Here is a 13342-nt window from a genome sequence, read left to right on the forward strand (position 1 = left end):
GATTTTAAGAAAAGAAAAGAAAGGTGGCATAATTAATTGAAAATTTTTATTTCACATTTTTTTGTTGTTGTTTTTGCAAGGCAGTGGGGTTAAGTGACTTGCCCAAGGTCATACAACTAATTATTTTATGTCTGAGGCTGGATTTGAACTCAGGTCCCCCTGACTCCAGGGCTCATGCTCTATCCACTGCACCTCCTAGCTGCTGCTTCACATTTCTTCTTAATGTGTGTCTATCTTATTTGGTAAATAATTGAAGGAGGCATATTGTTATTTTAATTGTGCTATTTTTTAATATAAAAAATATCTAAGCATAGTGGAGAGAGTGTAGGCTTCACAGTTAGAAAGAACAGGGTATAAATACTTGCTCTCACTACCTCAGTGACCTGAGCAAAAGTTGTTTATTCCTTCAGGTCCCTAGCAACTCAAATACAATAAATAGCAGAGAAGGTATATAAATATGGGAAATTTCTCAGTGGAACTCATTGTATAAATGCAATCACTGATACATGAATATCTATAAATATACTTACATGTGCATATTTTTGTGATTATATGCATGTATGTTTACATATATAAATACATATATCTATATATCCCAGATAGAGGAAAAAAAATGAAAGACTGAGAAAGATATAGAAACAAAAGAAGAGAAGATGTATATACTCCATAATTAAATGATAAAGATAAATGGGTTACTATTTTATTATGCCATTGTAATTTATCATGATCCAATCTAACTACTCAAGATATATGCTACAAGAATATGAGCTAGTATTACAATTATTATTATCAATAAGTGTACTTATAGGTAAAAAGTTGTAAAAGTCAGTGTGATCCTGAGAAAATTGAAGTACTCCAGTAAACACCTATAGATTATAAATTGATGAATTACTATATACCTTATTATATGTAGATAGCATACCTATGAAATCATAGATTTATTTCTTTCATTTTATTTCCTGTTTTTGTTCTTGTTTTGTTTTGATTTTGATTTTATGTTAGCTAGGTGACACAATAGATTCTAGTGCCAAGCCTGGAATCAGGAAAACTCATCTTTATGAGTTCAAATCTGACCTCAGACAATTGCTATTTATATGATTCTGGGATGACCTGGAAAAGAAAATACCAAATACTCTAGTACATTTTCTAAAAAAACACCAAATAGGGTTACAAAGAGTTAGACATGACTGAAATGAGCAACAAAAAGGGATTCAGAACTAGGATTTCATATCCTAAGGAAATAGAGGAAAGACCCTCCTTTGTTTTGAATATCTCACTTGACATTTGTTTATAGAAAAACATCATCTGAAAACCATTTTTGAGGACATTCTGGGTATAAATAAATTATATTACTAAAATAAACTAAGCTATATTAACCAGTTCACAAAACAACCTACCATTATCAGTGTGTATTTCTAAAGAAACTTCCCTAAGAGGAAAGATTATTTCTCATTATAATTTATTAAATTTATCTTCTGGTAAATCTCTTATTAATTTGTGTACTCCTTAAGGACAAATAAGGAATCAATATTTCTGTAGATCTGATGAATCATAAGTTCTTGTATTAATAAAATTGACAGTACAGCAAACTTGGGAGAGCAAATTGAGAATGCAAATAGATGATAACTTCTACACTTTTTCCTGAATATTAACCCACTACTTACTATATAATGTAACTACACCTGAAACAGGGAAAGAATGTCAAGTTCTAGATAATAATCATTACTAAAGTTCTGAAGAGTAGAAATCACTAAAGCAAATGAGTATTGACATTTATAAATACATGTGTATCTATTACATGTTTCAAATTTGGCTACTGCATACTCTTTTTGGTTTTCCTAATATTTTAATTTTCCACAATTACAGGTATAACAATTTTCAATATTCATTCTTCTTTAAGCATTGAGTTCCAAATTCCATCCCTCCTTCCCTCTCTCTTTTCCTCACCACCAGCCCCCTCTCCCTCTGCCAAGAGACTACGCAGCCTGATAAGCTATTCATGTAGAATCACATGAAACATTTCCATATTATTCATTATGTGGAAGAAAAGAAAATATAGGAAAGAAGGAAGGAATGAAGGCAAGAAAAAAGTGAAAAATAGCTTGCTCTTTTGTTATTTTAAAAGATTCTCATATGGGGAAAGTTTTGAATGTAAATATTTAGAAGAGTATTTTGTTAAATAAATATCATTAAAAGAAAAGAGAGAATTAAGAGGAAATCCCATCATTGAAATAAGATTCAGAATTATCTATTTACCTTGCAACCCACATTAAACCGAAATAGCATAGTATATTTGATATTTTAATGAATTCTTGATCTCATCGATTTAAAGTTACTTTTCCAACAATGAAATATGAAACCTGATCAGATCTTCTCTTCAGAATATATTGTGTCAAAGGATATGAACAGACAGTTTTCAAATTAAGAAATTAAAGCTATATATAATTGTACAGAAAAAATGCTCCAAATCATTATTGATGAGAGAAATGCAAATTTAAAAAGGAATGAGGTATAATCTCACACCCATCAGATTGGTTAAGATGAGAAAAAGGGGAAATGATAAATGTTGGAGATGTTGTGGAGGATTGGAACATTGATGCATTGCTGGTGGAGCTGTGAACAGTCCAAGCTTTCTGGAGAACAATATGAAACTATGCCCCAAAAAAGCAATAAGACAGTCATAAAAGGGGAAAGTTCTACATGTTCCAAATTATTCATAGCAGCTCTTTTTTGTTGGAAATTGAGGGGATGTCCATCAATTGGGGAATGGCAAAACAAGTGGTACATGAATATTATGGAATCCTATTGTTCTATAAGAAACCATAAATGCTTGGACTCTAGAGAAGTATGGAATAACTTACAGGATCTGATGCTGAGCAAAGGGAGTAGAACCAAGAGAACAATATACACATCAACAAAAACATGGTCAGATGAACAACTTTGATGGAAACAGCTCCTCTCAGCAATCCAGAGAGCTAGGACAACTCTATTAGACTGGCTATGGACTATACTATCTCCATGCAGAGAAAGAAACACACACACACACACACACACACACACACACACACACACACAACACACACACACACACACACACACACACACACACACAGAAACACAGACACACACAGAAACCCAACCCTTCCTGAATCTTATGAACACTTTATAAACATTATCTCTTATGGATCTCTTTCCCTTAATCCTAATTCCTCACACTAAAAATTACTAATTTGTAAACATGTTTATCTAAATATGCATGTACAATGCTAACCTGATTGTTCGCCACTGAGAGGAGGGTGGTGGGATCAATTTTGATGGAAGCAGCATCTCTCAGCAGTTCAGAGAACTAAAAAAGCCCTATTGAACTAGCAAAGGACAATGTTATACCCATTCAGAAGAAGAAAAACAAAACAAGACAAAACAAAAAACCTTCAGAATGTGAAATTTTTTTAGAAAAGTTTCTCTTGGGGTGGCTAGGTGATGCAGTGGATAGAGAACTGGCCCTGGAGTCCAGAGTACCTGAGTTCAAATCCTACCTCAGACATTTAATAATTGCTTAACTGTGTGGCTTTGGACAAGCCACTTAATTCTATTGCCTTGCCAAAAATAAATATCTCATATATTTTTTCCTCCCACCAAAAATGACTAATCTGCAATCATATTTAACACAAATATGTGCATATAATATTAACTTGATTGTTTACTGCTGAGGGAAGGGGGATGGGAAGGGAGAGTGGATGGAAATTGTGTAACTTAAAAATACACATATTCATATGGATCAATGTTGAAAAACTTTCCTAATGTGTATCTGGAAACAAAAAATATGAACAAAACTAAAGCAAAAATCAATTCATACTTTTCCAGATTACTTCCTTCATTTTGTTAAAATCTGGTCAGTGATCCATACAGACAATAAGAAATTTCAAAGACAATTTTCCAAATCCACCAATCCTCAATCATTATGATTTTATATTCTCAAAAAAATGAAATCCCTAAATGCTAGGAAGTTGGCATTGTAAGTCAGATTTGGCAGAGATCTATTAAAGGAAGGAGATAGCTTCAAAATTTAGAAACAAAACAATTATATCGTTGTAAAAGTACAATAATAAAAAAGGTGTGAATTAGAGGTATGGAATTCATAATGAATTGTAGGGCATTAGTTCACAGATTTAAGTAATGGCAGCATAGATTTGGAGCTCTAAAAGGCTCAAAAGGTGGTTTATTAGCTCCCATTTTAAAGATGCGGAAAATAAGACAAAGCAGAAATGGTGTTTCGGGTGTCATAAAGATAGGAAGTAATAGAACTGAGATTCAACCCCCCTCAGAAAATATTTTTTAATTTCTCAACTCTCAATCATAACTCAATATTCACACACATACAAATACACAATTAACAGATTACTATTTCTTCTTTGACTCTATTTTCATCAAATGAAGACAAACTTTGAGAGGTAAACTATAATATTCTCTCCTATAACTCCTATAACATTTTTCCTCTCTTGACTTTACTATGTTTTCATTAAAAATGGTCCATACATTTTAATTCTAGAATACATTCTCCTTCCCTCACAAGACAGGGTATAATTTCATCTATCGTGTCTTTGCACATAATTTCATTCCTATGCTTTTTTCTTCTCTTTTCTCTTCCCTTCTCTTCCCTTCCCTTTCCTCTTTCTTTCTTTCTTTTTCTTTCTTTCTTTCTTTCTTTCTTTCTTTCTTTCTTTTCAAGACAATCAGTGATAATTGATTTGCCCAGCATCATACATGTGCTGTGCTAAATGTCTGAGAATGGAATTACACTCAGGTCCTCCTGAATCCAGGGCCAGTGCTCTATCCATTGATCCACTTAGCTGCCTCCTCCATGATTTTTTCTAATGAATTTTATTTAATTGTACCATTTCCCACACTCTCCCAACAGCTTTCAAAAATGTTTTCTTCCAATCATTCAATAAAAGTTCTCAAAAAGAATGTAACCAAGATGGTGGACAGCTTATTCTGAGCTGTCCCAAAATCACTCCAAAGACCTTTAAATAATTCCATAAAGCAATTATGGTAGTAGTTGAACACATTAAAGAAAAGGGTGAAATCATTTTCTGGCCAAAAACAACTTAGAAGTTGAAGAAAGTTCTGTTGCACCTGGGTAAGAATGGAGCAGAAACCAGCACAGGAATTGCCAGCATAGACCCAAACACAGAAACCAGAAACAGGTCTTGAAAGTCACTGAAGCAGCAGAAACAACTGCTACTAGACCTGTCAACCCATAGTTGATCTGGGTCTAAGTGGTGAGGAGAGAAGGGACATTAGCACACTAGAGTTTGTTGACATAGTGGAATGAGGTCCCTTTTACAGTTATAGGATAGGGAAAAAAAAACTGCTTGTCATGGCTCACAGACAAGAGAGTATTCAGTGCACCTATCCTTAGATCATACAACCTTAGAAGAATTGAAAACAAATATAGAGATATCTCTTAAAGCAGGTGCATAAAATACCTGAAGCATGGGGCAATTCACCCTCTACCCTGAAAGCAATGATCTACTATAGAAAAAGTTAAAATTCAAGAAATAGATTTGGAAAATGAGCAAATAGAAAAAAATTGATAATAGGAAGTTTTTATGATGATAAGGAAGTTCAAAATACATTAGAAAACAACAAAGTCAAAACTCCTACAAGAAAAGCCTCCACAAAAAAATATATTAATTGGTCTCAGGACAAGGAGGAGCTCAAAAAATTTCAAAACCAAATAAGAGAGGGAGAGAAAAAAATTGAAAGAGAAATGAGAGAGATGCAAGAAAATCATGAAAAAAAGTATCAACAACTTGGTAAAGGAGTCTCAAAAAACACTGAAAAAAAATCTTAAAATACAGAGTCAAATTTATAAAAAAGGTAGCCATTCTCCAAATGATACATGCCCAAAGATATAAACAGTTTTCAGATGAAGCAATAAAAGTTTTATATATCTATTGTCTATCTGTCTGTCTGTCCGTCTGTCTATCTATCCATCCATCCATCCATCTCTCTCTGTCTATCTAACTTTATCCATATATCTAAATACCTTTATCTATATGAAGTTCTAACTCACTAATATTTAGAGAAAGACAAATTTAAAAATTTCTGCAATGCTACCTAATACATAGTAGGTTGGCTTAAAAGACAGAAAAAGAAAATGGCAAATGTTGGGAGGTGGTATTGAGATGTTAATGCACTATTGATGGAATTGTGAATAGATGTAATCATTCTTTAGAGAAGTTTGGAAATATGCCCAAAGGACTATTAAGCTATGCATACCCTTTGAATTTAACAATGCTACTGCTAGGTCTATATTCCAGAAGAGTCATGTATAGTTTTGGGAAGGAAAAGAACCTATATATTTATAGCAGCTCTATTCTTGTGGCAAGGAATTGGAAAGTGAGGGGATGCCCAACATAAGGGAAAGAGCTGAACAAATTATGACACTTGATTTTAATGGAATACTATACTATTTTAAGAAACTATGAGCAGGGCCAGCTAGGTGGCACAGTGGATAGCACACTGACCCTGGAGTCAGGAGTCCCTGAGTTCAAATCCGGCCTCAGACATAATAATAATTATCAAGATGTGTGGCCTTGGGCAAGCCATTTAACCCCATTTGCCTTGCAAAAAAAGCAAAAACAACAACAACAACAAAAGAAACTATGAGCAGATGCTCTCATAAAATCTTAAAAAGACTTACATGAGCAAAGTGCAATGCATGGTATACATAGTAAGAGGACTATTATAGAAGGATCTGCTGTGAATAGCTATTTTCAGCATGACAGTGGTCCAAGACAATTCTGAAAGATGATAAATGTTATCTATATTCAGAGAAAGAATTGATGGTTTCCTGAATACAAATTGAAACATTTTTTTTTACTTTATTTTTCTGAAGTTTGTTTGACTTGACTGAGGACATGACTAATATGGAAATGTTTTGCATGGCTTAACATGTAAAAACTATTTTGAGTCACTTTCCTTTTCATTGGCCATAGAGGAGGGAGGAATTAAGGGAGAACATCTTGAATTCAAAGTTTAAAAAATATATTTATTTTTTTCAAAAGCACCTAATGAGCTGTAAGGGCAAAGGGAGTTTCCCTATGTTAAGGAAATCAAAGTTCTATTCAAGTTAAATAACTCTTAATTTGTAGATGCAGAGTAAATTGGGAAAATTGTTTGAAAATTAGAATACAATGGTAATATATTATCTTTATTAGAGTTATAACTTTTTTAGATATTTTAGAGACTGTGAATCTAATTGAATGGATGATCAGTCTAATAATCAAATGACTCTTGGATTCAAGTTCTAGCTCTAACTGATAATAGCTATGTGCCTGTAATAAGAAATGTACTCCCCCAGTGCCCACGGAATTCTAAATAAGAAGAAAATAAGGTGGGTGGGGGAGAGTAAGTAGGTGACATAATTCCACAGCCCTGAAATTAGGAGCACTTGAGCTCAAATTAAGTCTCATACACTTGAAACTTACTAGTTGTGTGAACTTGGGCAAGTAATTTACCCCAATTGTCTCACAAAACCAAACCAAAACAAAACAAAAAACCAATAAAGAACTAAATGACATAAAGTAGAAAGAATACTACCTTTAAGATAAAATAAATTCAGTTTAAATGCTACTTCAGACATTTCTGATCTGTCTGAATTAGGAAAGTCATAATGTGTCTGAGTGTCATTTTCCTTTTCAAAAAAGGAGTGTGGTGATGGGGGCAAGTTGATTCATCAGTTTTAAATCTGTGATCCCTAACCATTGCCAGTTTTAATTTTGAGGAGGTTCAATCTGTGATCCTATGAACTATGGAGATTTTTTTTTCCTCAGGGAGTTCAATAATATCTTGTTGAATTTCTTTTTCTGAGATGGAATTATTTATGTATTTAATTTCCTTTTCATTTATCCTGGACAACTTTTATATTTGGAAATATTCATCCATTTCATTTAGATTATCAAATTTATTGGCATAGAGTTGGGCAAAATAATCCCAAATTATTACTTTAATTTCCCCCTCCTTGGTGGTGATTTCACCTTTTTCATTTATGATACTAGCAATTTGGTTTTCTTTTTTTTAATCAAATTGACTAAAGGTTATAAATTTTATTGTTTTTTTTTTCAAAGAACAAATTGTTACTTTTATTTATTAGTGCAATTGTTTTCTTGCTTTACATTTTATTAATTTCTTCTTTAATTTTTGGAATTTCTAATTTGGTATTTAATTTGTTTTTAATTTGTTTTAATTTGTTCTTTCTCCAATTTTTAGTTGCCTATTTAGTTCATTGATTTCCTCTCTCTCTCTCTCTCTCTAGTTTATTCATGTAAGTATCTGAAGATTTAATATATCCCCTGACAGCTGCCTTGACTGTATCCCATAGGTTTGGGTATGTTGTTTGATTATTGTCATTATCTAGGATGAAATAATTTCTTTCTATAATTTGTTGCTTGATGCACTCATTCTTTAAAATGAGGTTCTTTAGTTTTCAATTATTTTGGGCCTGTATCTCCCTGGCCCAATATTGCATGTGATTTTTATTGAATTATGATCTGAGAAATATGTATTCACTATTTCTTCCTTTCTTCAATTGATTATTAGGTTTTTATGCTGTGGTACATGGTCAATTTTTGTGTAACTGTCATGTACTACAGAAAAAAAGTATATTCTTTTCTATCCATATTCAGTTTCTTCCATAAGTCTATCATGTCTATGTTTTCTAACAATCTATTTACCTCCTTAATTGTCTGCTTGTTTATTTTATGGTTGGATTCATTTAAATCTGAGAGTGGGAGGTTGAGGTCTCCCACTAGTAGAGTTTTGCTATCTATGTCTTTCTGTAACTCCTTCAACTTCTCCTCTAAGCATTTGGATGCTATACCATTGGGTGTGTACATAGTATTGAAATTACTTTATCATCTATGGTACCTTTTAGGAGGATATAGTTTCTCCTTTAATTTTTACTGCTTTTTTGTCTGTATTTCCCCCCCCCTTTTTCACTTTATCCATATTCCCCAATATTTTGTTTCTGAATACCACCACCTTCAGTGTGTTTGTCTTCCTATATCCAACCCCCTCCCCTTTCTTTTGCTTTTCCCTTTGCCCCTTCTTCCTTCCCTTCCTTCTCAAGTTTCCACTTTTACTCCCCCTCTTCCTTTTTCCCTTTTTTAATACTAGAAAAGTAAGATAAGTTTCTTAACTGAGTGTACGTATGTTAACCTTAAGACAAATCTGACAAGAGTAAGATTCAGGCAGTTCTCATCTCCTCCCTTCTTCCCCTCTATTGCAATAGGTCTTTTGGACCTTTTAATGTAATGAGATTTACCCATTCAGTTTCCTCCATCCTCCCATCTATTTGCTGCCCTCATTTTTAAAGAGGTATTATTTTCAAATCATTCTATCTGAGTCACAGTAAAGTCATGAGTATCCACCACTTCTGTTTAAGTATAATCTCTGTAATAGAATTACAGTTATCAAGAATTATTTGACTCTTTCTCCCAGTTAGGGATATAGCCAGTTTCATCTTACTGGATATTGGTTATGAGTGTCCATATTTCTGGCTAAATATATTAAAAAGCAAATTACTAATTTGTTATGATGTGATTTGACTCTGAAATTCTCCCAAATCAGTTCTATGTTTGTATAATACAGCATATTTTGCTTTCTTGAGGACACATATTTTATACCTTCAAACAGGTGTATTATTCTGAAGGCCTCTGACATTTATTGTTTTGGAGGAAGGCGGAAGACTTTATGTACAATATTAATTCTCATAGCAAACATTTAGGTTTTAAGACATCCCAGTAAGAATTCAGCTCAAAGAGGATAAAGATATTTTACAGACCACTCTAAGCCATACTTAAAGCCACAAACCTAACAAGTTTCTCTCACTTTTGATCTTTTTAATAATAATCTTGTCTCCTCTCACACTCTGATAGGAATATTATAATGCCTGTCATATTCAGCAATCAGAATCACCACCAGCTAATCCTTCGGTAGATCTAAAGGATAAGAAGTGATGAATTCCTCATCGTAGTACTTAGACAGTGGATAAACTTGTATGGTGTGATGCACTGCATAGGCAAGAAGAAACATATCAACCTGTACCAGGACATCAGTGACCGACTTGATTCAAGTGATTCCTCAACAGCTGAGCAGGGTGGCCTGGGGTGTCCCAAGCAAACAGAAGCACAGAGAAGGAAGGCACATCCTTTCCCTTCTCTTTATCATCACATAACTGATTGACCTTGCTCAGCATCAGAAGTTTCACAGCATCATAGAGGCTATATTCTTCCTCTTTATTTCAGAAGAGGTCAACTGAAGCCACCTGCCTCTCTTCTGCAGATCTCAATGCAGTCAGACCTGACCACTTTTTTCTTAGTAGAGCTAAAGATTCTTTAATTTTATTTCCCAGGTCATCTTCCTTCCTATCAAATTTCAGTCTAAGTTTTCACAGCTTGATCTAGTTATATTTGCTTATTAGTTCCTGTGGCAACAGCATTATATCCTGGTTCTTGAGACAGATAGGATGATCAGTTGATTGGCTCATTGCCTGGAAAAATGTTGATCTGAGTGAGTACAATAATTATCACCTGGGACTCTTCTTAGAGAGGAAAATTTCAGAGAAACTTCTTCATAGTCCTTTTCCATCAATTTTGCCAGTTGAGTATTTCCTATCCACTCTGTTTTGCAATAGTCCACGATGTCCATTTCAAAGTACACACTTAACTTGGGTTCTGATAACAGTCTTCCACATACCAGTAATTCTTTCTCCTTTTCTATTTCATCTTCAGTATGATACATGTCCTCCTCCTCTTCCTTCTCCCCTGAAAAGCCCTGAATGTTGCAATAGCAAGGGTCTACCCTGTGGTTGGTCCTGCTGGCGAGTCCTCCCTCTCTGCTTCTTTCCCACCACATAAGAGGGCAGACTCTACCCCCAAGTAGAGGTCCTCCAGGAGACTTGCGATGGGGCACCCCCCCCATCCCCGGCTGAGGCATCAATCCCTGACTCATAGGGAGAGGAAAATTTGGAAGTAGCTTTTGTGATGGACTTTTCCTAAATAATGTGATCCACCCACGACAGAGCGAGTGGTGTTGTAACATAGACAGAAGCACATTTTTTATTATTATTATTATTAGTTTTGTTGTTGTTGTTATTGTTATTGTTATTATTATTATTAATGTTATTGTTATTTGGGGGGGTTGCAGGGGGTATGAGGTTGGGTGACTTATCCGGGGGGTCACACAGCTGGGTGATTGTTGGGTGTCTGAGGCTGGATTTGGACCCGAATGCTCCTGACTCCAGGGCCAGTGCTCTGTCCACTGTGCCACCTGGCCCCTCCTTTTATTATTATTATTATTAGTAGTAGTATTATTAGTATTATTATTGTCATTTTATATTATTTTGTTTTTCTTTTTGTTTTTGCAGGGCAATGGGGTTGGGGTGACTTACCCGGGGGTCACACAGCTGGGTGATTGTTGGGTGTCTGAGGCTGGATTTGGACCCGAATGCTCCTGACTCCAGGGCCAGTGCTCTGTCCACTGTGCCACCTGGCCCCTCCTTTTATTATTATTATTATTATTATTATTATTATTATTATTATTATTATTGTCATTTTATATTATTTTGTTTTTCTTTTTGTTTTTGCAGAGCGATGGGGTTGGGGTGGCTTGCCCAGGGTCGCACAGCTGGGTGATTGTTGTTTGTCTGGGGCCAGATTTGGGCTCGAGTGCTCCTGACTTCAGGACCGGTGCTCCATCCAATGTGCCACTTAGCTGCCCTTATTATTATTATTATTATTATTATTATTAGTAGTAGTAGTAGTAGTAGTAGTAGTAGTAGTATTTTTATTTTTTCCTCTTTCCTTTACTTTTACAAAAATAAAATAAATATAAATTAAAAAAAAAAAAGAATGGAGACCCGACTCCTCTGGCACGAGCAGCTGTCTGGCAGCAAGGTGAAATTGCAATAAGGGCCACCGGTGCAACTGAGTAGCAGAGGAGGTTAAGCCCCCTAGACCCGGATCCCTCCAGACCCTGAAAGAGCTCTGGGCCTCCACCATTGCTCAGGTGAAGTGGCCTATCCAGTTTTAATTTCTTCATTTGAAAACAGTTTATTCATATCCTATAGCTATTTATCAATTGGGGAAAGTTATAATTTTTGTGTCATAGATATAGTCTGAATTTATATCTTACTGATTATAAAGGCAATGATTGACCAAAGTCATTCTGGAGTCTTTCACTGCATTTTCTTACATCCACAGAAATCAATGTAGCATGTATTCTAGCCTTTAGAGATACTCTTTAGTCTGTTAGATGAGCAACATAATTTTTTTTCATGATACATTTCTTTCATCTCACCCTTTACACAGATTCTCCTGTAGAATTTCTTATTTCTAATGTGACACTACCTTCTCACCTCTTCATTGAGCTTAGGGTGATCCTCAAGCTCAGTTCTTCAGAGATGTTCATGTTTCTTTCCTCATCACTATATAATTTAATTGCTGAAAAAATCGTCTCATGAAAAAAAAAAGATGGAACTTTTTTGAAGAAAATTATTGGGATTATTGGAAAAAAAGTTTGAAATTTCCAAAGGAACAGTCAACTTGTTTTTGCTTTTTTTTCAACTTTGTATTTTATTCCAAACTGAAACCTTGACCCATTTAGAATGTCTATTTAAAGAAATTGCACAAATAGATAAACTCTATAAGATGTCAATACAAATTCATCTCAGTTGTCTAGTAACTGACATACCAAGTTTAAATTTGTGGTAAAGAAAAGCATTCCAACCCATTAGAGCTATCCCAAAATAGAATTAGCTATCCTGATAGTAGTGGACTGTCTTTTTATACAAATCTTCAAACAAATATACCATGACTTATAAGGTACTTTTGGAGGCTTCTATTCTTTTTCTTTAGCTTTATTTATTTTTATAATTGTTTAGATGACTGCAGAGGGTCCTTACTACTGTGTGATTCTGTGATTCTGTGAATTAATAAAATCCATTTGGACATCTCAAATGATATTCATATGAGCTAATCATTACTTCAAGACATATCTTCTACAACAAGAAATTAGTTCAATTATTGAACAAATAAAATCTACTAAAATTGATTATGTAAAAATATGAGTAGATGAATAGGTGGAGGGATTAATGAATTGAATTGAAAACCTATTATTTTAATGGGTACTTTTAAGAATACAAAAATGTATTAGATGGAGTACTTGAATTACAGTAATTCTATTATGAATTAAGATGAAGTAAATATTCACAACAGTAGCCGCAGAATAAGAAAATATAGCATAAACAACAAATTATTTGGAAAATAATTTTGTG

At 34.2% G+C, this 13342-nt stretch overlaps 1 pseudogene; it reads right to left on the bottom strand.

The window, feature by feature from the left end:
- Nucleotides 1-9879: 9879 nt before the first annotated feature.
- Nucleotides 9880-11019, bottom strand: LOC141492183 (ubiquitin thioesterase otulin pseudogene; annotated as a pseudogene).
- Between the last annotated feature and the right edge of the window lie 2323 nt (nucleotides 11020-13342).

The sequence above is a fragment of the Macrotis lagotis genome, chromosome 6 (assembly GCF_037893015.1).
Source record: "Macrotis lagotis isolate mMagLag1 chromosome 6, bilby.v1.9.chrom.fasta, whole genome shotgun sequence".
Taxonomy (NCBI): domain Eukaryota; kingdom Metazoa; phylum Chordata; class Mammalia; order Peramelemorphia; family Peramelidae; genus Macrotis; species Macrotis lagotis.